The 24,492-nt window shown below is 50.9% G+C and overlaps 1 pseudogene; it reads right to left on the bottom strand.

The window, feature by feature from the left end:
• Positions 1–21,936: 21,936 nt before the first annotated feature.
• On the bottom strand, positions 21,937–22,064 carry LOC136605405 (U2 spliceosomal RNA; annotated as a pseudogene).
• Positions 22,065–24,492: the final 2,428 nt, after the last annotated feature.

Below are 24,492 nucleotides of genomic sequence, written 5' to 3' on the forward strand. Positions count from 1 at the left end.
TCAAACACGGTCTACACCTCTCAGGTGCCGAGTTAAAGGACTGTGAAAACAATGAGTTTGTGTTAGACGCGAATCGTGCTCTGATTCATGCTCTAGGCTGGGAGCGCAAGCGTAATGCTTTTTCAAACACGGTCTACACCTCTCAGGTGCCGAGTTACAGGACTGTGAAAACAATGAGTTTGTGTTAGACGCGAATCGTGCTCTGATTCATGCTCTAGGCTGGGAGCTCAAGCTTATTGCTTTTTCAAACACGGTCTACACCTCTCAGGTGCCGAGTTACAGGACGGTGAAAACAGTGAGTTTGTGTTAGACGCGAATCGTGCTCTGTTTCATGCTTTAGGCTGGGAGCGCAAGCGTAATGCTTTTTCAAACACGGTCTACACCTCTCAGGTGCCGAGTTACAGGACTGTGAAAACAATGAGTTTGTGTTAGACGCGAATCGTGCTCTGATTCACGCTCTAGGCTTGGAGCTCAAGCTTATTACTTTTTCAAACACGGTCTACACCTCTCAGGTGCCGAGTTACAGGACGGTGAAAACAGTGAGTTTGTGTTAGACGCGAATCGTGCTCTGCTTCACGCTCTAGGCTGGGAGCGCAAGCTTATTGCTTTTTCAAACACGGTCTACACCTCTCAGGTGCCGAGTTACAGGACGGTGAAAACAGTGAGTTTGTGTTAGACGCGAATCGTGCTCTGTTTCATGCTTTAGGCTGGGAGCGCAAGCTTATTGCTTTTTCAAACACGGTCTACACCTCTCAGGTGCCGAGGTACAGGACGGTGAAAACAGTGAGTTTGTGTTAGACGCGAATCGTGCTCTGATTCATGCTCTAGGCTGGGAGCTCAAGCTTATTGCTTTTTCAAACACGGTCTACACCTCTCAGGTGCCGAGTTACAGGACGGTGAAAACAGTGAGTTTGTGTTAGACGCGAATCGTGCTCTGTTTCATGCTTTAGGCTGGGAGCGCAAGCTTATTGCTTTTTCAAACACGGTCTACACATCTCAGGTGCCGAGGTACAGGATGGTGAAAACAGTGAGTTTGTGTTAGACGCGAATCGTGCTCTGATTCATGCTCTAGGCTGGGAGCTCAAGCTTATTGCTTTTTCAAACACGGTCTACACCTCTCAGGTGCCGAGTTACAGGACGGTGAAAACAGTGAGTTTGTGTTAGACGCGAATCGTGCTCTGTTTCATGCTTTAGGCTGGGAGCGCAAGCTTATTGCTTTTTCAAACACGGTCTACACCTCTCAGGTGCCGAGTTACAGGACGGTGAAAATAGTGAGTTTGTGTTAGACGCGAATCGTGCTCTGATACATGCTCTAGGCTGGGAGCGCAAGCGTAATGCTTTTTCAAACACGGTCTACACCTCTCAGGTGCCGAGTTAAAGGACTGTGAAAACAATGAGTTTGTGTTAGACGCGAATCGTGCTCTGATTCATGCTCTAGGCTGGGAGCGCAAGCGTAATGCTTTTTCAAACACGGTCTACACCTCTCAGGTGCCGAGTTACAGGACTGTGAAAACAATGAGTTTGTGTTAGACGCGAATCGTGCTCTGATTCATGCTCTAGGCTGGGAGCTCAAGCTTATTGCTTTTTCAAACACGGTCTACACCTCTCAGGTGCCGAGTTACAGGACGGTGAAAACAGTGAGTTTGTGTTAGACGCGAATCGTGCTCTGATTCACGCTCTAGGCTTGGAGCGAAAGCTTATTACTTTTTCAAACACGGTCTACACCTCTCAGGTGCCGAGTTACAGGACGGTGAAAACAGTGAGTTTGTGTTAGACGCGAGTCGTGCTCTGATTTATGCTCTAGGATGGGAGCTCAAGCTTATTGCTTTTTCAAACACGGTCTACACCTCTCAGGTGCCGAGTTAGAGGACGGTGAAAACAGTGAGTTTGTGTTAGACGCGAATCGTGCTCTGTTTCATGCTTTAGGCTGGGAGCGCAAGCTTATTGCTTTTTCAAACACGGTCTACACCTCTCAGGTGCCGAGGTACAGGACGGTGAAAACAGTGAGTTTGTGTTAGACGCGAATCGTGCTCTGATTCATGCTCTAGGCTGGGAGCTCAAGCTTATTGCTTTTTCAAACACGGTCTACACCTCTCAGGTGCCGAGTTACAGGACGGTGAAAACAGTGAGTTTGTGTTAGACGCGAATCGTGCTCTGATTCATGCTCTAGGCTGGGAGCTCAAGCTTATTGCTTTTTCAAACACGGTCTACACCTCTCAGGTGCCGAGGTACAGGACGGTGAAAACAGTGAGTTTGTGTTAGACGCGAATCGTGCTCTGATTCAAGGTCTAGGCGGGGAGCTCAAGCTTATTGCATTTTCAAACACGGTCTACACCTCTCAGGTGCCGAGTTACAGGACGGTGAAAACAGTGAGTTTGTGTTAGACGCGAATCGTGCTCTGATTCAAGGTCTAGGCGGGGAGCTCAAGCTTATTGCATTTTCAAACACGGTCTACACCTCTCAGGTGCCGAGTTACAGGACGGTGAAAACAGTGAGTTTGTGTTAGACGCGAATCGTGCTCTGATTCATGCTCTAGGCTGGGAGCGAAAGCTTATTACTTTTTCAAACACGGTCTACACCTCTCAGGTGCCGAGTTACAGGACGGTGAAAACAATGAGTTTGTGTTAGACGCGAATCGTGCTCTGATTCATGCTCTAGGCTGGGAGCTCAAGCTTATTGCTTTTTCAAACACGGTCTACACCTCTCAGGTGCCGAGTTAGAGGACGGTGAAAACAGTGAGTTTGTGTTAGACGCGAATCGTGCTCTGATTCATGCTCTAGGCTGGGAGATCAAGCTTATTGCTTTTTCAAACACGGTCTACACCTCTCAGGTGCCGAGTTACAGGACGGTGAAAACAATGAGTTTGTGTTAGACGCGAATCGTGCTCTGATTCATGCTCTAGGCTGGGAGCTCAAGCTTATTGCTTTTTCAAACACGGTCTACACCTCTCAGGTGCCGAGTTACAGGACTGTGAAAACAATGAGTTTGTGTTAGACGCGAATCGTGCTCTGATTCATGCTCTAGGCTGGGAGCTCAAGCTTATTGCTTTTTCAAACACGGTCTACACCTCTCAGGTGCCGAGGTACAGGACGGTGAAAACAGTGAGTTTGTGTTAGACGCGAATCGTGCTCTGATACATGCTCTAGGCTGGGAGCGCAAGCTTATTGCTTTTTCAAACACGGTCTACACCTCTCAGGTGCCGAGTTAGAGGACGGTGAAAACAGTGAGTTTGTGTTAGACGCGAATCGTGCTCTGATTCACGCTCTAGGCTTGGAGCTCAAGCTTATTACTTTTTCAAACACGGTCTACACCTCTCAGGTGCCGAGTTACAGGACGGTGAAAACAGTGAGTTTGTGTTAGACGCGAATCGTGCTCTGTTTCATGCTTTAGGCTGGGAGCGCAAGCTTATTGCTTTTTCAAACACGGTCTACACCTCTCAGGTGCCGAGGTACAGGACGGTGAAAACAGTGAGTTTGTGTTAGACGCGAATCGTGCTCTGATTCATGCTCTAGGCGGGGAGCGAAAGCTTATTGCTTTTTCAAACACGGTCTACACCTCTCAGGTGCCGAGTTACAGGACGGTGAAAACAGTGAGTTTGTGTTAGACGCGAATCGTGCTCTGATTCATGCTCTAGGCTGGGAGCTCAAGCTTACTGCTTTATCAAACACGGTCTACACCTCTCAGGTGCCGAGTTACAGGACGGTGAAAACAGTGAGTTTGTGTTAGACGCGAATCGTGCTCTGATTCATGCTCTAGGCTGGGAGCGCAAGCATAATGCTTTTTCAAACACGGTCTACACCTCTCAGGTGCCGAGTTACAGGACGGTGAAAACAATGAGTTTGTGTTAGACTCGAATCGTGCTCTGATTCATGCTCTAGGCTGGGAGCGCAAGCGTAATGCTTTTTCAAACACGGTCTACACCTCTCAGGTGCCGAGTTACAGGACTGTGAAAACAATGAGTTTGTGTTAGACGCGAATCGTGCTCTGATTCATGCTCTAGGCTGGGAGCGCAAGCTTATTGCTTTTTCAAACACGGTCTACACCTCTCAGGTGCCGAGGTACAGGACGGTGAAAACAGTGAGTTTGTGTTAGACGCGAATCGTGCTCTGATTCACGCTCTAGGCTTGGAGCGAAAGCTTATTACTTTTTCAAACACGGTCTACACCTCTCAGGTGCCGAGTTACAGGACGGTGAAAACAGTGAGTTTGTGTTAGACGCGAGTCGTGCTCTGATTTATGCTCTAGGATGGGAGCTCAAGCTTATTGCTTTTTCAAACACGGTCTACACCTCTCAGGTGCCGAGTTAGAGGACGGTGAAAACAGTGAGTTTGTGTTAGACGCGAATCGTGCTCTGTTTCATGCTTTAGGCTGGGAGCGCAAGCTTATTGCTTTTTCAAACACGGTCTACACCTCTCAGGTGCCGAGGTACAGGACGGTGAAAACAGTGAGTTTGTGTTAGACGCGAATCGTGCTCTGATTCATGCTCTAGGCTGGGAGCTCAAGCTTATTGCTTTTTCAAACACGGTCTACACCTCTCAGGTGCCGAGTTACAGGACGGTGAAAACAGTGAGTTTGTGTTAGACGCGAATCGTGCTCTGATTCATGCTCTAGGCTGGGAGCGCAAGCGTAATGCTTTTTCAAACACGGTCTACACCTCTCAGGTGCCGAGTTACAGGACGGTGAAAACAATGAGTTTGTGTTAGACGCGAATCGTGCTCTGATTCATGCTCTAGGCTGGGAGCTCAAGCTTATTGCTTTTTCAAACACGGTCTACACCTCTCAGGTGCCGAGGTACAGGACGGTGAAAACAGTGAGTTTGTGTTAGACGCGAATCGTGCTCTGATTCAAGGTCTAGGCGGGGAGCTCAAGCTTATTGCATTTTCAAACACGGTCTACACCTCTCAGGTGCCGAGTTACAGGACGGTGAAAACAGTGAGTTTGTGTTAGACGCGAATCGTGCTCTGATTCATGCTCTAGGCTGGGAGCGAAAGCTTATTACTTTTTCAAACACGGTCTACACCTCTCAGGTGCCGAGTTACAGGACGGTGAAAACAATGAGTTTGTGTTAGACGCGAATCGTGCTCTGATTCATGCTCTAGGCTGGGAGCTCAAGCTTATTGCTTTTTCAAACACGGTCTACACCTCTCAGGTGCCGAGTTAGAGGACGGTGAAAACAGTGAGTTTGTGTTAGACGCGAATCGTGCTCTGATTCATGCTCTAGGCTGGGAGATCAAGCTTATTGCTTTTTCAAACACGGTCTACACCTCTCAGGTGCCGAGTTACAGGACGGTGAAAACAATGAGTTTGTGTTAGACGCGAATCGTGCTCTGATTCATGCTCTAGGCTGGGAGCTCAAGCTTATTGCTTTTTCAAACACGGTCTACACCTCTCAGGTGCCGAGTTACAGGACTGTGAAAACAATGAGTTTGTGTTAGACGCGAATCGTGCTCTGATTCATGCTCTAGGCTGGGAGCTCAAGCTTATTGCTTTTTCAAACACGGTCTACACCTCTCAGGTGCCGAGGTACAGGACGGTGAAAACAGTGAGTTTGTGTTAGACGCGAATCGTGCTCTGATACATGCTCTAGGCTGGGAGCGCAAGCTTATTGCTTTTTCAAACACGGTCTACACCTCTCAGGTGCCGAGTTAGAGGACGGTGAAAACAGTGAGTTTGTGTTAGACGCGAATCGTGCTCTGATTCACGCTCTAGGCTTGGAGCTCAAGCTTATTACTTTTTCAAACACGGTCTACACCTCTCAGGTGCCGAGTTACAGGACGGTGAAAACAGTGAGTTTGTGTTAGACGCGAATCGTGCTCTGTTTCATGCTTTAGGCTGGGAGCGCAAGCTTATTGCTTTTTCAAACACGGTCTACACCTCTCAGGTGCCGAGGTACAGGACGGTGAAAACAGTGAGTTTGTGTTAGACGCGAATCGTGCTCTGATTCATGCTCTAGGCGGGGAGCGAAAGCTTATTGCTTTTTCAAACACGGTCTACACCTCTCAGGTGCCGAGTTACAGGACGGTGAAAACAGTGAGTTTGTGTTAGACGCGAATCGTGCTCTGATTCATGCTCTAGGCTGGGAGCTCAAGCTTACTGCTTTATCAAACACGGTCTACACCTCTCAGGTGCCGAGTTACAGGACGGTGAAAACAGTGAGTTTGTGTTAGACGCGAATCGTGCTCTGATTCATGCTCTAGGCTGGGAGCGCAAGCATAATGCTTTTTCAAACACGGTCTACACCTCTCAGGTGCCGAGTTACAGGACGGTGAAAACAATGAGTTTGTGTTAGACTCGAATCGTGCTCTGATTCATGCTCTAGGCTGGGAGCGCAAGCGTAATGCTTTTTCAAACACGGTCTACACCTCTCAGGTGCCGAGTTACAGGACTGTGAAAACAATGAGTTTGTGTTAGACGCGAATCGTGCTCTGATTCATGCTCTAGGCTGGGAGCGCAAGCTTATTGCTTTTTCAAACACGGTCTACACCTCTCAGGTGCCGAGGTACAGGACGGTGAAAACAGTGAGTTTGTGTTAGACGCGAATCGTGCTCTGATTCACGCTCTAGGCTTGGAGCGAAAGCTTATTACTTTTTCAAACACGGTCTACACCTCTCAGGTGCCGAGTTACAGGACGGTGAAAACAGTGAGTTTGTGTTAGACGCGAGTCGTGCTCTGATTTATGCTCTAGGATGGGAGCTCAAGCTTATTGCTTTTTCAAACACGGTCTACACCTCTCAGGTGCCGAGTTAGAGGACGGTGAAAACAGTGAGTTTGTGTTAGACGCGAATCGTGCTCTGTTTCATGCTTTAGGCTGGGAGCGCAAGCTTATTGCTTTTTCAAACACGGTCTACACCTCTCAGGTGCCGAGGTACAGGACGGTGAAAACAGTGAGTTTGTGTTAGACGCGAATCGTGCTCTGATTCATGCTCTAGGCTGGGAGCTCAAGCTTATTGCTTTTTCAAACACGGTCTACACCTCTCAGGTGCCGAGTTACAGGACGGTGAAAACAGTGAGTTTGTGTTAGACGCGAATCGTGCTCTGATTCATGCTCTAGGCTGGGAGCGCAAGCGTAATGCTTTTTCAAACACGGTCTACACCTCTCAGGTGCCGAGTTACAGGACGGTGAAAACAATGAGTTTGTGTTAGACGCGAATCGTGCTCTGATTCATGCTCTAGGCTGGGAGCTCAAGCTTATTGCTTTTTCAAACACGGTCTACACCTCTCAGGTGCCGAGGTACAGGACGGTGAAAACAGTGAGTTTGTGTTAGACGCGAATCGTGCTCTGATTCAAGGTCTAGGCGGGGAGCTCAAGCTTATTGCATTTTCAAACACGGTCTACACCTCTCAGGTGCCGAGTTACAGGACGGTGAAAACAGTGAGTTTGTGTTAGACGCGAATCGTGCTCTGATTCATGCTCTAGGCTGGGAGCGAAAGCTTATTACTTTTTCAAACACGGTCTACACCTCTCAGGTGCCGAGTTACAGGACGGTGAAAACAATGAGTTTGTGTTAGACGCGAATCGTGCTCTGATTCATGCTCTAGGCTGGGAGCTCAAGCTTATTGCTTTTTCAAACACGGTCTACACCTCTCAGGTGCCGAGTTAGAGGACGGTGAAAACAGTGAGTTTGTGTTAGACGCGAATCGTGCTCTGATTCATGCTCTAGGCTGGGAGATCAAGCTTATTGCTTTTTCAAACACGGTCTACACCTCTCAGGTGCCGAGTTACAGGACGGTGAAAACAATGAGTTTGTGTTAGACGCGAATCGTGCTCTGATTCATGCTCTAGGCTGGGAGCTCAAGCTTATTGCTTTTTCAAACACGGTCTACACCTCTCAGGTGCCGAGTTACAGGACGGTGAAAACAATGAGTTTGTGTTAGACGCGAATCGTGCTCTGATTCATGCTCTAGGCTGGGAGCTCAAGCTTATTACTTTTTCAAACACGGTCTACACCTCTCAGGTGCCGAGGTACAGGACGGTGAAAACAGTGAGTTTGTGTTAGACGCGAATCGTGCTCTGATACATGCTCTAGGCTGGGAGCGCAAGCTTATTGCTTTTTCAAACACGGTCTACACCTCTCAGGTGCCGAGTTAGAGGACGGTGAAAACAGTGAGTTTGTGTTAGACGCGAATCGTGCTCTGATTCACGCTCTAGGCTTGGAGCTCAAGCTTATTACTTTTTCAAACACGGTCTACACCTCTCAGGTGCCGAGTTACAGGACGGTGAAAACAGTGAGTTTGTGTTAGACGCGAATCGTGCTCTGTTTCATGCTTTAGGCTGGGAGCGCAAGCTTATTGCTTTTTCAAACACGGTCTACACCTCTCAGGTGCCGAGGTACAGGACGGTGAAAACAGTGAGTTTGTGTTAGACGCGAATCGTGCTCTGATTCATGCTCTAGGCGGGGAGCGAAAGCTTATTGCTTTTTCAAACACGGTCTACACCTCTCAGGTGCCGAGTTACAGGACGGTGAAAACAGTGAGTTTGTGTTAGACGCGAATCGTGCTCTGATTCATGCTCTAGGCTGGGAGCTCAAGCTTACTGCTTTATCAAACACGGTCTACACCTCTCAGGTGCCGAGTTACAGGACGGTGAAAACAGTGAGTTTGTGTTAGACGCGAATCGTGCTCTGATTCATGCTCTAGGCTGGGAGCGCAAGCATAATGCTTTTTCAAACACGGTCTACACCTCTCAGGTGCCGAGTTACAGGACGGTGAAAACAATGAGTTTGTGTTAGACTCGAATCGTGCTCTGATTCATGCTCTAGGCTGGGAGCGCAAGCGTAATGCTTTTTCAAACACGGTCTACACCTCTCAGGTGCCGAGTTACAGGACTGTGAAAACAATGAGTTTGTGTTAGACGCGAATCGTGCTCTGATTCATGCTCTAGGCTGGGAGCGCAAGCTTATTGCTTTTTCAAACACGGTCTACACCTCTCAGGTGCCGAGGTACAGGACGGTGAAAACAGTGAGTTTGTGTTAGACGCGAATCGTGCTCTGATTCATGCTCTAGGCTGGGAGCGCAAGCGTAATGCTTTTTCAAACACGGTCTACACCTCTCAGGTGCCGAGGTACAGGACGGTGAAAACAGTGAGTTTGTGTTAGACGCGAGTCGTGCTCTGATTCATGCTTTAGGCTGGGAGCGCAAGCTTATTGCTTTTTCAAACACGGTCTACACCTCTCAGGTGCCGAGTTAGAGGACGGTGAAAACAGTGAGTTTGTGTTAGACGCGAATCGTGCTCTGATTCACGCTCTAGGCTTGGAGCTCAAGCTTATTACTTTTTCAAACACGGTCTACACCTCTCAGGTGCCGAGTTACAGGACGGTGAAAACAGTGAGTTTGTGTTAGACGCGAATCGTGCTCTGCTTCACGCTCTAGGCTGGGAGCGCAAGCTTATTGCTTTTTCAAACACGGTCTACACCTCTCAGGTGCCGAGTTACAGGACGGTGAAAACAGTGAGTTTGTGTTAGACGCGAATCGTGCTCTGTTTCATGCTTTAGGCTGGGAGCGCAAGCTTATTGCTTTTTCAAACACGGTCTACACCTCTCAGGTGCCGAGGTACAGGACGGTGAAAACAGTGAGTTTGTGTTAGACGCGAATCGTGCTCTGATTCATGCTCTAGGCTGGGAGCTCAAGCTTATTGCTTTTTCAAACACGGTCTACACCTCTCAGGTGCCGAGTTACAGGACGGTGAAAACAGTGAGTTTGTGTTAGACGCGAATCGTGCTCTGTTTCATGCTTTAGGCTGGGAGCGCAAGCTTATTGCTTTTTCAAACACGGTCTACACCTCTCAGGTGCCGAGGTACAGGATGGTGAAAACAGTGAGTTTGTGTTAGACGCGAATCGTGCTCTGATACATGCTCTAGGCTGGGAGCGCAAGCTTATTGCTTTTTCAAACACGGTCTACACCTCTCAGGTGCCGAGTTAGAGGACGGTGAAAACAGTGAGTTTGTGTTAGACGCGAATCGTGCTCTGATTCACGCTCTAGGCTTGGAGCTCAAGCTTATTACTTTTTCAAACACGGTCTACACCTCTCAGGTGCCGAGTTACAGGACGGTGAAAACAGTGAGTTTGTGTTAGACGCGAATCGTGCTCTGATACATGCTCTAGGCTGGGAGCGCAAGCTTATTGCTTTTTCAAACACGGTCTACACCTCTCAGGTGCCGAGTTAGAGGACGGTGAAAACAGTGAGTTTGTGTTAGACGCGAATCGTGCTCTGATTCACGCTCTAGGCTTGGAGCTCAAGCTTATTACTTTTTCAAACACGGTCTACACCTCTCAGGTGCCGAGTTACAGGACGGTGAAAACAGTGAGTTTGTGTTAGACGCGAATCGTGCTCTGTTTCATGCTTTAGGCTGGGAGCGCAAGCTTATTGCTTTTTCAAACACGGTCTACACCTCTCAGGTGCCGAGGTACAGGACGGTGAAAACAGTGAGTTTGTGTTAGACGCGAATCGTGCTCTGATTCATGCTCTAGGCGGGGAGCGAAAGCTTATTGCTTTTTCAAACACGGTCTACACCTCTCAGGTGCCGAGTTACAGGACGGTGAAAACAGTGAGTTTGTGTTAGACGCGAATCGTGCTCTGATTCATGCTCTAGGCTGGGAGCTCAAGCTTACTGCTTTTTCAAACACGGTCTACACCTCTCAGGTGCCGAGTTACAGGACGGTGAAAACAGTGAGTTTGTGTTAGACGCGAATCGTGCTCTGATTCACGCTCTAGGCTGGGAGCTCAAGCGTAATGCTTTTTCAAACACGGTCTACACCTCTCAGCTGCCGAGTTACAGGACGGTGAAAACAGTGAGTTTGTGTTAGACGCGAATCGTGCTCTGATTCATGCTTTAGGCTGGGAGCGCAAGCTTATTGCTTTTTCAAACACGGTCTACACCTCTCAGGTGTCGAGTTACAGGACGGTGAAAACAATGAGTTTGTGTTAGACGCGAATCGTGCTCTGATTCATGCTCTAGGCTGGGAGCTCAAGCTTATTGCTTTTTCAAACACGGTCTACACCTCTCAGGTGCCGAGTTACAGGACGGTGAAAACAGTGAGTTTGTGTTAGACGCGAATCGTGCTCTGTTTCATGCTTTAGGCTGGGAGCGCAAGCTTATTGCTTTTTCAAACACGGTCTACACCTCTCAGGTGCCGAGGTACAGGACGGTGAAAACAGTGAGTTTGTGTTAGACGCGAATCGTGCTCTGATTCATGCTCTAGGCGGGGAGCTCAAGCTTATTGCTTTTTCAAACACGGTCTACACCTCTCAGGTGCCGAGTTACAGGACGGTGAAAACAGTGAGTTTGTGTTAGACGCGAATCGTGCTCTGATTCACGCTCTAGGCTGGGAGCTCAAGCTTATTGCTTTTTCAAACACGGTCTACACCTCTCAGGTGCCGAGTTACAGGACGGTGAAAACAGTGAGTTTGTGTTAGACGCGAATCGTGCTCTGATTCATGCTTTAACCTTATTGCTTTTTCAAACACGGTCTACACCTCTCAGGTGCCGAGTTACAGGACGGTGAAAACAGTGAGTTTGTGTTAGACGCGAATCGTGCTCTGATTCATGCTTTAGGCTGGGAGCGCAAGCTTATTGCTTTTTCAAACACGGTCTACACCTCTCAGGTGCCGAGGTACAGGACGGTGAAAACAGTGAGTTTGTGTTAGACGCGAATCGTGCTCTGATTCAAGCTCTAGGCGGGGAGCTCAAGCTTATTGCATTTTCAAACACGGTCTACACCTCTCAGGTGCCGAGTTACAGGACGGTGAAAACAGTGAGTTTGTGTTAGACGCGAATCGTGCTCTGATTCATGCTTTAGGCTGGGAGCGCAAGCTTATTGCTTTTTCAAACACGGTCTACACCTCTCAGGTGCCGAGTTACAGGACGGTGAAAACAAGAAGAGTTAAAATCCGCCTTAGGCCTCATGTCCACGGGCAAATGCGGATTTTAAATCTGCAGCGTTTTTCCTGCACGCGGATCCGCGCCCCATAGGGATGCATTAGACACCCGCAGGTAGTAAAATATCTGCGGATGTCATTTTTTCCTGCAGGCGCGGGTCCCGTGTGCAGGAAAAAATCCGGCCATGCTCCATTCAGGCGCGGGTCTCCCGCGGGGATGGCTCCCGCAGGCTTCTATTGAGGCCTATGGAAGCCGTCCGGATCCGCAGGAGACCCGCGCCTGAATTAAACTCACCTGCTCCGGGCAATGCAGGTCTTCCTTCCTTCGCGGCCGGAAACTTCTTTCTTCGGCCCGGCGGATGTGACCGGCGCATGCGAACGGCACGCAGCCGACATGCCAAGCACATCCGCTGGGCTGAAGAAAGAAGTTCCGTTCGTGATGGAAGGAAGACACGCACGGACCGCTGCAGGTGAGTTTATTCCTATTTCTTAGCATCATGTCCGCGGGGCAGGCGGGACCAGCTACGGATTCTCCATGGAGAATCCGTAGCGTGCCTGATTTTCCCCGTGGCCCTGGGGCCTTAGGCCTCATGTCCACGGGGAAAATCATGCCCGCCGCAGATTCTTCATGCAGAATCCCGCAGCGGCTCCCTCCTTTCCCGCGGTCATGACGCTGCGCTATTTGCAATGGGAAGAGGCGGGGGCGGGGCTAAGTTCCGAGAATTAGCCCCGCCCCCGTCCCACCTCTCCCCATTACAAATAGTGCAGAGGGGCGGAGAGGAGGCAGAGAGGGGGACAGGAGCTCAGTTCCTGCTCCTGGCTCTTCCCCCCCCCCTTCCCCTGCACACGAGGACAACGTATATCTGTGCATGGGGGAAGAGGGGAGAAAAAACCCCCCGCAGCTTTATGCCTCTTTCATACAAGCGTTGCATTCACCAGCACCCGGCTTAGGTAGTTAACCATGTGCTGCCTGCTTCCTGGAGGAGAACCCCTCTGTCTGCTGGGAGTCCCCCAAACTATTGCAGATTTACATGCAGTTCAACCAACATCCCTCCATCTGTAACCTGCATTCGCCCGCAGGTAACTCCTTCATGACTGACCTGGTTTAAGCACTAATGAGCATAGGCCAGTGATGGCGAACCTTTTAGAGATCGAGTGCCCAAACCGCAACCTAAAACCCACTTATTTATCACAAAGTGCCAACACGTCGGGGGCGGGGTTTATCACGGCATATGATTTTACCCCCGTCGTTCCAAAAAGGACCAGCCGCTTCAAAATTGACAGCATGCAGATTTTGACTGCTTTTAGATGCGGAAATGCTGCAGAACGTCCTCAGCGGAAATTTCTGTGGAAAATTCTGCAGCATTTCCGCATCCAAAAAGTAGTCAAAATTTGCACCCTATTTTGAAACAGCCCTGCCCATTTCCGCCACATGTAAACATACCCCAGCGGTAATAGTGACCCACCCCCAGCAGCCCCAGCAGTAATAGTGACCCTTGCATCACAGCGGCCCCAGCGGTAATAGTGACCTCCCACAGCGATAATAGTGACCCCGACCACACAGCAGCCCCAGCGGTAATAGTGACCCCCACCCTACAGCTGCCCCAGCGGTAATAGTGACCCCCCACAGCGATAATAGTGACCTCCACCACACAATAGCCCCAGCGGTAATAGTGACCCCCCACAGCGATAATAGTGAGCCCCACCACACAGCAGCCCCAGCGGTAATAGTGACCCCCACCCCCCAGCGGTAATAGTGACCCCTCCCCCCCCAGCACCCCCAGCGATAATAGTGACCCCCCACCCAGCAGTAATAGTGACCCCCACATCACAGCGGCCCCAGCGGTAATAGTGACCCCCACAGCGGCGATAGTGACCCCCCCAGCGGGCCCCCAGTGCATTAGGGACACCCCCCAGCGGCCCCCCAGTGCAACAATGACACCCCCCAGCGGCCCCCCAGTGCAACAATGACACCCCGCAGCGGCCCCCCAGTGCAACAATGACACCCCCCAGCGGCCCCCCAGTGCAACAATGACACCCCCCAGCGGCCCCCCAGTGCAACAATGACACCCCCCAGCGGCCCCCCAGTGCAACAATGACACCCCCCAGCAGCCCCCCAGTGCAACAATGACACCCCCCAGCGGCCCCCCAGTGCAACAATGACACCCCCCAGCGGCCCCCCAGTGCAACAATGACACCCCCCAGCGGCCCCCCAGTGCAACAATGACACCCCACAGTGGCCCCCCAGTGCAACAATGACACCCCACAGCGGCCCCCCAGTGCAGTAGTGACACCCCACAGCGGCCCCCCAGTGCAGTAGTGACACCCCACAGCGGCCCCCCCAGTGCAGTAGCGACACCCCACAGCGGCCCCCCCAGTGCAGTAGCGACACCCGCCAGCGGCCCCCCAGTGCAGTAGCGACACCCGCCAGTGGCCCCCCAGTGCAATAGTGACACCCCCCCCCCCAGCGGCCCCCCAGTGCAATAGCGCAACCCCCCCCCCAGCGGCCCCCCAGTGCAGTAGCGACACCCGCCAGTGGCCCCCCAGTGCAATAGTGACACCCCCCCCAGCGGCCCCCCAGTGCAATAGCGACACCCCCCCCCAGCGGCCCCCCAGTGCAATAGCGACACCCCCCCAGCGCAATAGCGACACCCCCCCCAGCGCAATAGCGACACCCCCCCCAGCGGCCCCCCAGTGCAATAGTGACACCCCCCCAGTGCAATAGTGACACCCCCCCAGCGCAATAGTGACACCCCCCCCAGCGGCCCCCCAGTGCAATAGTGACACCCCCCCCAGCGGCCCCCCAGTGCAATAGTGACACCCCCCCACCTCGCAGCGGCCCCCCAGTGCAATAGTGACACCCTCCCCCAGCGGCCCCCCACTGCAATAGTGACACACCCTCCCCCTGCAGCCCCCCACTGCAATAGTGACACCCCCCCCCTCAGCAGCCCCCCAGTGCAATAGTGACACCCTCCCCCAGCGGCCCCCCACTGCAATAGTGACACCCCCCCCCCAGCGGCCCCCCAGCGCAATAGTGACACCCCCCCCAGCGGCTCCCCAGTGCAATAGTGACGGCTCCCCAGTGCAATAGTGACACCCTCCCCCAGCGGCCCCCCACTGCAATAGTGACACCCCCCCCCCCCAGCGGCCCCCCAGCGCAATAGTGACACCCCCCCAGCGGCTCCCCAGTGCAATAGTGACGGCTCCCCAGTGCAATAGTGACACCCTCCCCCAGTGCATATACCCGGCCCTTGAGCTGAGGGGGCCCGGGGGATCGACGCTGTCGGCCGCATGATGGCTGAGGAGAGAGAAGAGAGACGGGAGGCAGCGCCGCAGGTCGGCAAGAGCAGAGGGGAGGGCTGTTACACGTGGAGCCGGCAGCTAATTACAGGCTGCAGACTCCCACGGCGCGGCCCTCCAACTGATAGACTGCAGCTGTGAGTGGTCACAGCTGCAGTCTATCAGTCTCTTCCGGCTAGCGATTACCAGGGGAGGGGCTACTGCGGCTCTACTCACCTCCGGAGCGCTGTATGCACAGGACCTGTGGCTGCAGATCACATGACCAGCCTCTGGTCATGTGATCAAAAGATGGGGGACTTTCCATTACAGGCTGCCCAGAGACTGCTGCAGAGGTGAGTAGAGAAGGAATTATAATTATATATGTATAGCTGGTATAAGTTATATCAGCTGTATATATATAATTATATACAGGGAATACACAGGTTACACCAGCATGGGACATGCCACTATATACAGGGGGATACACATCCTGTATACACACACACACACATTATATATATATATATATATATATATATATATGACACACACACACGCGCACGCACGCACGCACGCACGCACGCACGCACGCACGCACACACACACACACACACACACGGCTCTCACCCTGCAGCTGCTCCTCCTCAGCCATGCTCTCCTTGCTGCAGAGATCATGTTCTCTGCACTCCCCTTCCCTCCTCCGCAGCTGTTGTCAGTCTGCTATCGGCACTCCTCTATTACTGTCTGCATTAGACAGAACAAGCCGAGAGCAGACTGCCTACTGACAGCAGCACAGAGGAGTGAGGGAAGTTACTGCATAGGCGGCGGGCCGGATTCGGCCCGCGGGCATTGTTTGACACCTGTGCTCTAGATCATACAAACTTCTAGGCTGTGGGAGTTGCCGTCCTAAATACGCAGACCGGTGCCAGCGGCCGGCGAGTGACATTTCTGTGCGGGGCACTGCGATCCCCGCACAGAAATAGAGCATGCCGCGGTTTGTTTTCCACGTGTGATTTCGCGCGGACAAACCGCGGCCGTCTGCCTAGGATTGCGTTTTCTAACGCAATCCTATGGCAGCTTCCATGGGTGGAAATTCTGCGGGAAATCCGGCAGCGGAATTTCCGCCCGTGTGCACGGGGCCTAAGGCTGCTCTAAGACGTGCATTCAGAAAACACAGCTTAAAATCGTGGGTTTTTTACCTCAATTTTTAGCAGCACTTTTGAACGCATGGTAAAGCGGTTTTAATGCACCCCACAATTGTGATGGGTGGGGAGGTGCGTTAGAAAACGCAAATACAGGACAGAGCGCTTAAAAATCACCGCTTCCGAGCTCACGTCTGAGTAATTGCATTCAAATCAATGGAAGCAGTATACCGCAATAAAAAGCACCAAGGGGCTAGATCATGTTTGTAAATTAGCACGGTTTAGGTATAGGTACGGGTACAGATGGAGGGGGGCCCAGCTGAACTTTTGCACCCGGGCCCCTTAGGCTTTAGGTACGCCCCTGCTAATGAGCAACCAGTTTTTCAGTCTTTATTTTTGTGCATTCCTGGGATCACTTTGTTTTTTAAAATCTCCCATGTAATCCTATGGAGGCTGCGTTTTATCGCATCACAAGGCGACAAATATGCGCTGCAATGTTAACATTGGAAAGTCCTACCGACTTGCGCGTTAAACAAAAACATGCGGTTTTTAATGTGCGCGGCAGCGATGCGATTTAATCCTCTAAAAAAAAGCATCGCTGGTGATGGTCACGGCCGTATATTGGGACAAAACTAAGCCTAAGATTTCTGTGGTTTCGTTTTCACCAGCAGTATTCTCTCCCATTAATACTTGACCGAGAGAATATAGAACCTCCCCTATGAATACTATGTGCGTGAAAGATCAGGCGGCCGCCATATTCCCACCATTTATTTTGTTTCTTACAGTTGCTCCTACAGCGGTGTGTGTGTGTTTGTATATGTATGTGTGTATGTATGTGTATATATTTTACACACATACACACATCGCAATGCATTGTTCTTACAAGGCGCACTGCACTGCCAGACACACTCGCATATTTGCCATGCGAGATATTGGTTTGAGTTTCTCAGGCTGATATAGTGCTCACTTGTGTAAAATCAGCCACAGAGAATGAATTTAACATCACCAAAGACATAAAGCTATACATTGCCCTCTATTGTCAGCATGCTGTTATCCTGACCCCCAAGTGTCAATGCATAATGCATCCCAAGTGGCAGCTTGCCCGCCCATGTCACGTCTTGTATCCAAGCTAGAGGCGATACAACAGGGTCTGTTTCACATTTTGTATCCAAGCTAGAGGTAGTACAACTTTAACTTTTTTCCTTCTGCTTTGCTCAGATTCATTCAAATACTGTGGGTCAAAATACGCAGCACAGCCCTAGAGGAATTCGTTAAGGGGTCTAGTTTTTTAAACAGGGTCATTTGTGGGGGTTCTCCAAAGTGCTCAAGGGCTCCACAAGTGAGCAATGGGACCTAAAACACTTTCATGCAAAATAACTGTTCACAAAGCCACCGGCTGCTCCTTTCGGTTTGGGCCCCATTGTGCATACGGACACAAGATTAGGGCCACAATGGGTATATCTCTGAACACGGGACATACGGGGGGTCTCCATTTTGGGGTGCCAATCCTCATCTTCATGTGCAATATAGAAAAAAAGCCCATCATTAAAATTAAAATGACATATTTGCAAAAATATGAAATTTAATTTCTTCCCCTCCAAATTGCATTAATTCTTGACAAAACCTGTGGGGTAAAAATCCTCCTGACCCCCTCAGTGAATACATTAAGGGGTGTAGTTTATAAAATGGGGTCATTTGTGGGGGGATCTATCATTTGGACACCCATGAGACTTTGCAATCTTGGCTTGGTGCAGGAAAAAAAAGTGTTCCTCAAAATGTTAAAAATCAATGTAAAATTTGCACGTCTCCTAAATTGTTAAAAAAAAACTGAAGTTTTTCTAATGTGCGTCCAGAATAAAGTAAACAGATGGAAATATATATCTTATCAAAGATTTGTACAGTATGTTTGCACATGTTTGAGATATTGTGGCTGAAAATAAATTACATTTTTATAAATTTTTTCTCAATTTTGACGCTTTTAATAAATATACACTAATTTTATCAGACTATTTTCACCACCTAAGGCCTCATGTCCACGGGGAAAATCAGATCCGCTGCAGATTCTACATGTAGAATCTGCAGCGGGTCCCTCCTGCCCCGCGGACATGAGCGCTGAAAATAAGAATTTAAAAGCATTTACCTATCCGTAGCGGGCGGCGAAACTCTGCTCTTCCTCACGGCCGGATCTTCATTTTCGGCCGGCGGATGAATTCCTTACGCCGGCGGCACATCGCCGGCACGTCGTCGACGTGCCGCGCGCATGCGCTGGGCACATCCGCCGAGCCGAAGCAAGGGAGATGCGGCCGTGAGGAAGAGAAGAGCTTCGCGGTCCGCTGCGGTGAGTAAATGCTTTAAATTCCTATTTTAGGTCTCCCGCACGAAAATGGAGCATGGTCCAGATTTTTTCATGCTCCATTTTTTTTAAAATGCCTTTTATTGACGATCCGCGGGTATTTATCTACCCGCGGGTGGTCAATGCATCCCTATGGGGTGCGGATCCGCGCGCGGGAGATCCGCTGCGGATTTTAAATCACATTTTGCCCGTGGACATGAGCCCTAAATGAAGTACAACATGTGGCAAAAAAACAATATCAGAATCACTTGGATATGCAGAGCCTTTAGGCCTCATGTCCACGAGGAAAAGAAGAATTAAAATCCGCAGCGGATCATTTAAATACCCGCGGATGGTCAATAAAAGTGAATTAAGAAAAATGTGGAGCATGAAAAAAAAATGGACATGCTCCATTTAGGTGCGGGTCTCCCGCAGGCTTCTATTGAAGCCTATGGAAGCCGTCCGGATCCGCGGGAGACCTAAAATAAGAATAACTTACCCGTAGCGGACCGGGCAGATCTTCTCTTCTTTGCGGCCAGATCTTCTTTTTTCGGCCCGGCGGATGTGCCCGGCGCACGCGCGCGGCACGCCTATAACAGTTTGTCTCCTCACCAACCATATGTATCAGTGTTATGGTGGATGGTCTACATTGCATCTATTACTCCTAGTTCTAGCTGGTTGTCATCCCTTTGATGACTGTCAGGATCCAACAACCCCCCCCCCTCCCACCCATCAGGATCCACCAGCCCCCCCACCCATCAGGATCCAGCGGCCCCACACCCATCAGGATCCAGCAGCCCCCCACCCATCCTTCCCCTCTGAAGGTAATATAGCGCTCACTAGCTCCACAAGACTAGATTGGAGCGGCTCCTCTCTTCAGTAGCTCCACTCTAGCCACTTCACTGATCCGCTGGCTAGAATGTATTGGCTGGTGGTAGGATCTCCCAGCAGCCAATACACTCCAGACGCACCATCCAATCAGTGAGCGGGGGCGGGGCTAGTGAGCGGCAGCTCTGGGGAGGACGCAGCAGTTCTGAACTCACGATATTTTGTATCTTAGTGAATTTTTATTACAAAAATGACTCACATCCACAGAAAAATCGTACGTTAGCGAGCGCGAAAACGGGCCGCGATTCACGGCCTGGTATCGCACTCACTGTGTGACATTAGCCTTACTGCCAGATCTTCCTTGGATTACAGCGGATCGCTGGGGGTTCAGCTAACCTAATGCCAACACAATGGATCTCCCAGCTTTCCTAGAACCCTCTAGAGCAGTGCTCCCCACCTCCGCCCCTCAGCGCCCCCAACAGGTCATGTACAGGATCTCGTATAGTAAGAACACCTGTGGCAATGTCTGAGGTACCGATGATAATTACATCACCTGTACAACACTGAGGAAGTCCTGAAAACATGACCTGTGGAGGTGGGAGTCACTGCCCTACAGTGATATGACAAAAGGAGGCTGACTGGCCATTCAGGGACAAGGAAAGCTGGGTGACAGAACATGTTGGTAACCTGATGACCATCATGGAGCTCCCTACCACTGACACGAACAGAGCCTCGCTCGGTAGTCGTCACCCCACTTGCCTCGGCTCCTGAAAACAAAGTGGTGTAGACATGTAATGATGTTGTGCAGAAGACTAGGAAAGCTGGAGGCAAGTTGTGGTGGCGGCCATATTCAGTTCACTTAGATACAAAAATATCGGATTAGTCATCTTAGTGACTTGGCGGAAGATGATGATTGGGATTTGTTCCCGCCAGGAACTTTTGTTCTAAAAGGAACAATCCCGTGGCCCCTTCAGCAGCACTCTGCGCTCTCACACTAACCTGCTATAGTGTGAGTGCAGAGCGCTGCTGAAGGGGCAGCTTTAAAATCCGCCCCACAGGTCAATTTAAACTGTAGATTGTTTTTCCGCATTATATGGATGAGATTTCTTTAAACGTGTGACTACTTCTCCATTCACTTCTGTGGAGCTGACGGAGATGGTCAAGCACTGAGCTCCCATGAACGGCGGAGTCGTAGTCATGCAATGAGACTAGTGCTACGCGACCAAGATTGCTGTATAGCCCTGCGACCTCACACTCTCGGGCCGGCTTCACACCACCGGTTTCCTATTGTTCAATCCACAGTCGTCGTCCACACGGAGGATCCGCAGCAAATCACACGCATTGAAAGATACATACTACTGCTACTTCCTTCACACTCGCGGTCATCCGCATTGCAGATTCTGCAGGAACGCAGGGTCACCGTCTGGGTTAACGGCCAGATTCCGCAGTGGTATCCCGCATTCGGAATGTGAAGCGGTCGTGTGCAACCGGCCTTACTGAAGACAATGGAGTTGCGATACAACTCACAAGTAGCTGCGACCAATATATTGCAAAAATCCAACCTCGTAGAGGTTTAAGCAATCTATAGGTTGTGGGAACTTGCGCGACCCCATTGATATATTTGAGAATGCAAGTTCACAGGGCTGCACAGCGATCTTTGGTCACATGACCCATGTCATGGCGAAAGACTCCATAGAGCTCCAGCCTTAGGGCTCATGTCCACGACTGTGTTCTCACCGCAGAGACGCAGCGTTTTACGCATACCACCGTGGGCTCTTCGGCCAGATTCACACAGATGTATTTGCGCAGCATATTATGCATGAAAAATATACATGCTAAATACACGTCAGTAGAACCCGCTGATTGCAGCGAGTTCCTTCACATAAGTGTATTTTGCATGCGCATTTTGTTTAAAAAAAAAGCAGTCCCCTTTATTTTCTCGTGCATTTCTGCAGGGGCAGAACATGTATTATTCTAATTACACTAATTGCCCATTTCAATAAATGGCGGCATGGTTGAGTGTTTTTTGCGCTTGCAAATGTGCTTGATTCGTGCTAACAAAAGTACAGTAAGGGCCGCTTCACACAAACATATTTGTTTCAATGGATGCATTCAGAATTCTCTTTACTCACACATTTCGCATGCGTGCAAAACCTCACCATGCTCTATTTTTGTGCACATTTGCGCACCAAGGGTCCCTGTACAAGTCTATGGGAAGTGTGCACGTAACCGATTCCTATCTCCAAAAAAAGTTATAATAAACAGCGATAAAAAAGTCTTATAAACTCCAAAATGGTACAAATAAAAACTACAGGACATCACGCAAAAACACGAGCCGTCGCACAAGTATCATGCGATACTTCCGCCATGTATCACGTGGACATGAGGCCTAAATCTAAGTGCTTGGTTGTTAGCAGCCGCAGCTGCGCTGCACCTCTTGCTCATCAGTTTTTTTTCCTGCTTTTGGAAACTGCTGTAGGAAAGGGGTGCACCAGTACTGGAGGTACTGCAATACCAGGTCAATGTGCGGAGTGGACAGAGCAAGCACTTTTTCCAGCTCCCTGTTCTAAAAATCCATTTAATATATGATCCCCAGATAGGGGACGTATCAGATGCAACACGCTCAGCCAGCACTCCGGGCACACCCACAATGCACTGAGGGAGCCGGAAGACCTTTGCATAGCCCCGCCCAACGCCTTCTCAACCAGGGTGAGCCGTCCCCGCGGGAGACCCGTGCCTGAATGGAGCATGTCCGGATTTTTTCCTGCACGCGGGACCTGCGCCTGCAGGGAAAAATGACATCCGCAGGTATTTTACTACCTGCAGGTGTCTAATGCATCCATATCCATTGCATAGCGCCGATCACAATGCCGGGGGTGGGGGGGTCCGAACAGCCCAGGATGACAGCTCCATGCTGCGGACACCGACAGCATGGAGCTGTCACGTCCAGAGCCCGAGGGGCTTTATTCTCTGCAGGACACATGTTTTTACTTCCTCAGAGAATAAAGCCCACTTCGGGAGGACGTAAAAACACTATGGCCCGGGGCGTGGCTTAGCAAGCAAGGAGAGAGGTCGCACGCTGTTTTGCTCCTCCACAGAATCTCCCTTTTCAGCCCTTTTCTGGGTCAAATCAGTGACCCAAACAGAGGCAGACAAGAGCACAGCACCTGGGGACCCACCAGAACCCACAACCGGCCCGGACAAGGCTCACCTGGTGATCTCCAGCCGCCAAAAAGAAGCCGAAGAGCCGCGGCCCTGCACAGCGGCCCGCGCCCGCGGCCTAACCCGACAAGTACCGCGCTCAGAAACACCCGGCGAGGACCGCTCACAGAGCCCCAAGCAGAGGACTACGGCACAAGGTAACCCCTGCCGACTTGGAGGGGAGGCTCTGTCACCCTCAGTGCCCGAGCTCTCACCGCAGCGCCTTGCAAATACACAGCCGCGGCTCCCTCCCTCTGAATATACCGCCGTGGCAACCAACCTGCAACTCGGCGGCACATACACTCATCAGGGTGATCCCCCGCTGGACTAATCCCCACGCTGGTGGTTTTCCCCCTCCTGCTCCCCAGAGCCGACAATCAGCACGGGCGGGCACACCGGAAGATCTGCACCTAGTCTCTAGCTCCCTGTGAGGCAGCGGCCATCTCGCCCCCCCTCCCACCTGAGTCGAGCAGGCTGCTAGGCATACTAGCCAGACCAGAGCAGAAAAGTAAAAGTAAAAAAGAGAGGATACTGTGATCCTCCCAGCACATCAACACCAGGCAAAGTTTAAAGCAGTACTCACTATTTCTGACGTGCAGCGGGGGAACGGAGGTCCTCTCCCCGGAGCTCTCAGACCGACAGCAGGCTCCATTAAAGTATAGTGCAGTTCAAATATCAATGCACCACAGCACCATCTAGTGGCCAAAACAGAGATAACCAGGACCTGAACCTCTTCTCATCCCTTTCTCAAAGCACTAAACAAAGCCAATCCTTGCCCATTAGAAAGAGCAACGAGGCCCCTAAGGCCTCCTTCCCACGAGCGTGACGGGCTCCGCCGCGTAATATTACACAGTGAAGCCCGTCACGGCGCCCCCCAGAGACCCCATACTTACCAGCGGAAGATCGCGTGAAGACGCTTCCCTGCCCACCGCCGTCGCGTCATGTGACACGCCCACCGCGTCACATGATGCGGCCGGCCGTGTCACGTGACGCGCCGGCCGCGTCATATGACGCGCGGCGGTAGGCGGGGAAGCGTTTTTTCACGCTATCTTCCGCTGGTTGGAGCGGGAGATAGCGTGAACGGACGGCTTCCATTGACTGCAATGGAAGCCGTCAGCGCGTACACCCGCAGCAAATAGAACATGCTGCGGGTGACAACGGGAGATTTCACGGTGCGTAATTCCGCGGTGGAATTACGCATCGTGTGCATTGTGCTATTAGGTTCAATAGAACCTAATAGCATGGGGCAACGCAGCGGATTTTTGCCGCGGATTTACGCGGCGTAAATCCGTTTGTGGGAAGGAGGCCTACGGCCTCATGTCCACGGGGAAAATAAGAATTAAAATCCGCAGCGGATTTTAACTCTTCTTCCGCGCGGATCCGCACCCCATAGGGATGCATTGACCACCCGCGGGTAGATAAATACCCGCGGATCGTCAATAAAAGTGATTTTAACAAAAATGGAGCATGAAAAAATCTGGACCATGCTCCATTTTCATGCGGGTCTCCCGCGGGGACAGCTCCCGCGGGCTTCTATTGAAGCCTATGGAAGCCGTCCGGATCCGCGGGACACAAAAATCATATTTTACTTACACGCTCCGGTTCTTCTCTTCGGCGCCGCGCCATCTTCTCTCAGTCGCGGCCGGATCATTTTGCTTCGGCCCGGCGCATGCGCGAGGCACGTCACCGACGTCATCATGCACATCCGCCGAGCCGAAGAATGAAGATCCGGCCGCGACGAGAGAAGATGACGCCGCCGCGAAGAGAAGAAACGGAGCGGATGGGAGGTGAGTTTATTCTCATTTATTCCCATTTTCAGCGCTCATGTCCGCGGGG

Source organism: Eleutherodactylus coqui, unplaced genomic scaffold (genome assembly GCF_035609145.1).
Source record: "Eleutherodactylus coqui strain aEleCoq1 unplaced genomic scaffold, aEleCoq1.hap1 HAP1_SCAFFOLD_106, whole genome shotgun sequence".
Classification (NCBI taxonomy): domain Eukaryota; kingdom Metazoa; phylum Chordata; class Amphibia; order Anura; family Eleutherodactylidae; genus Eleutherodactylus; species Eleutherodactylus coqui.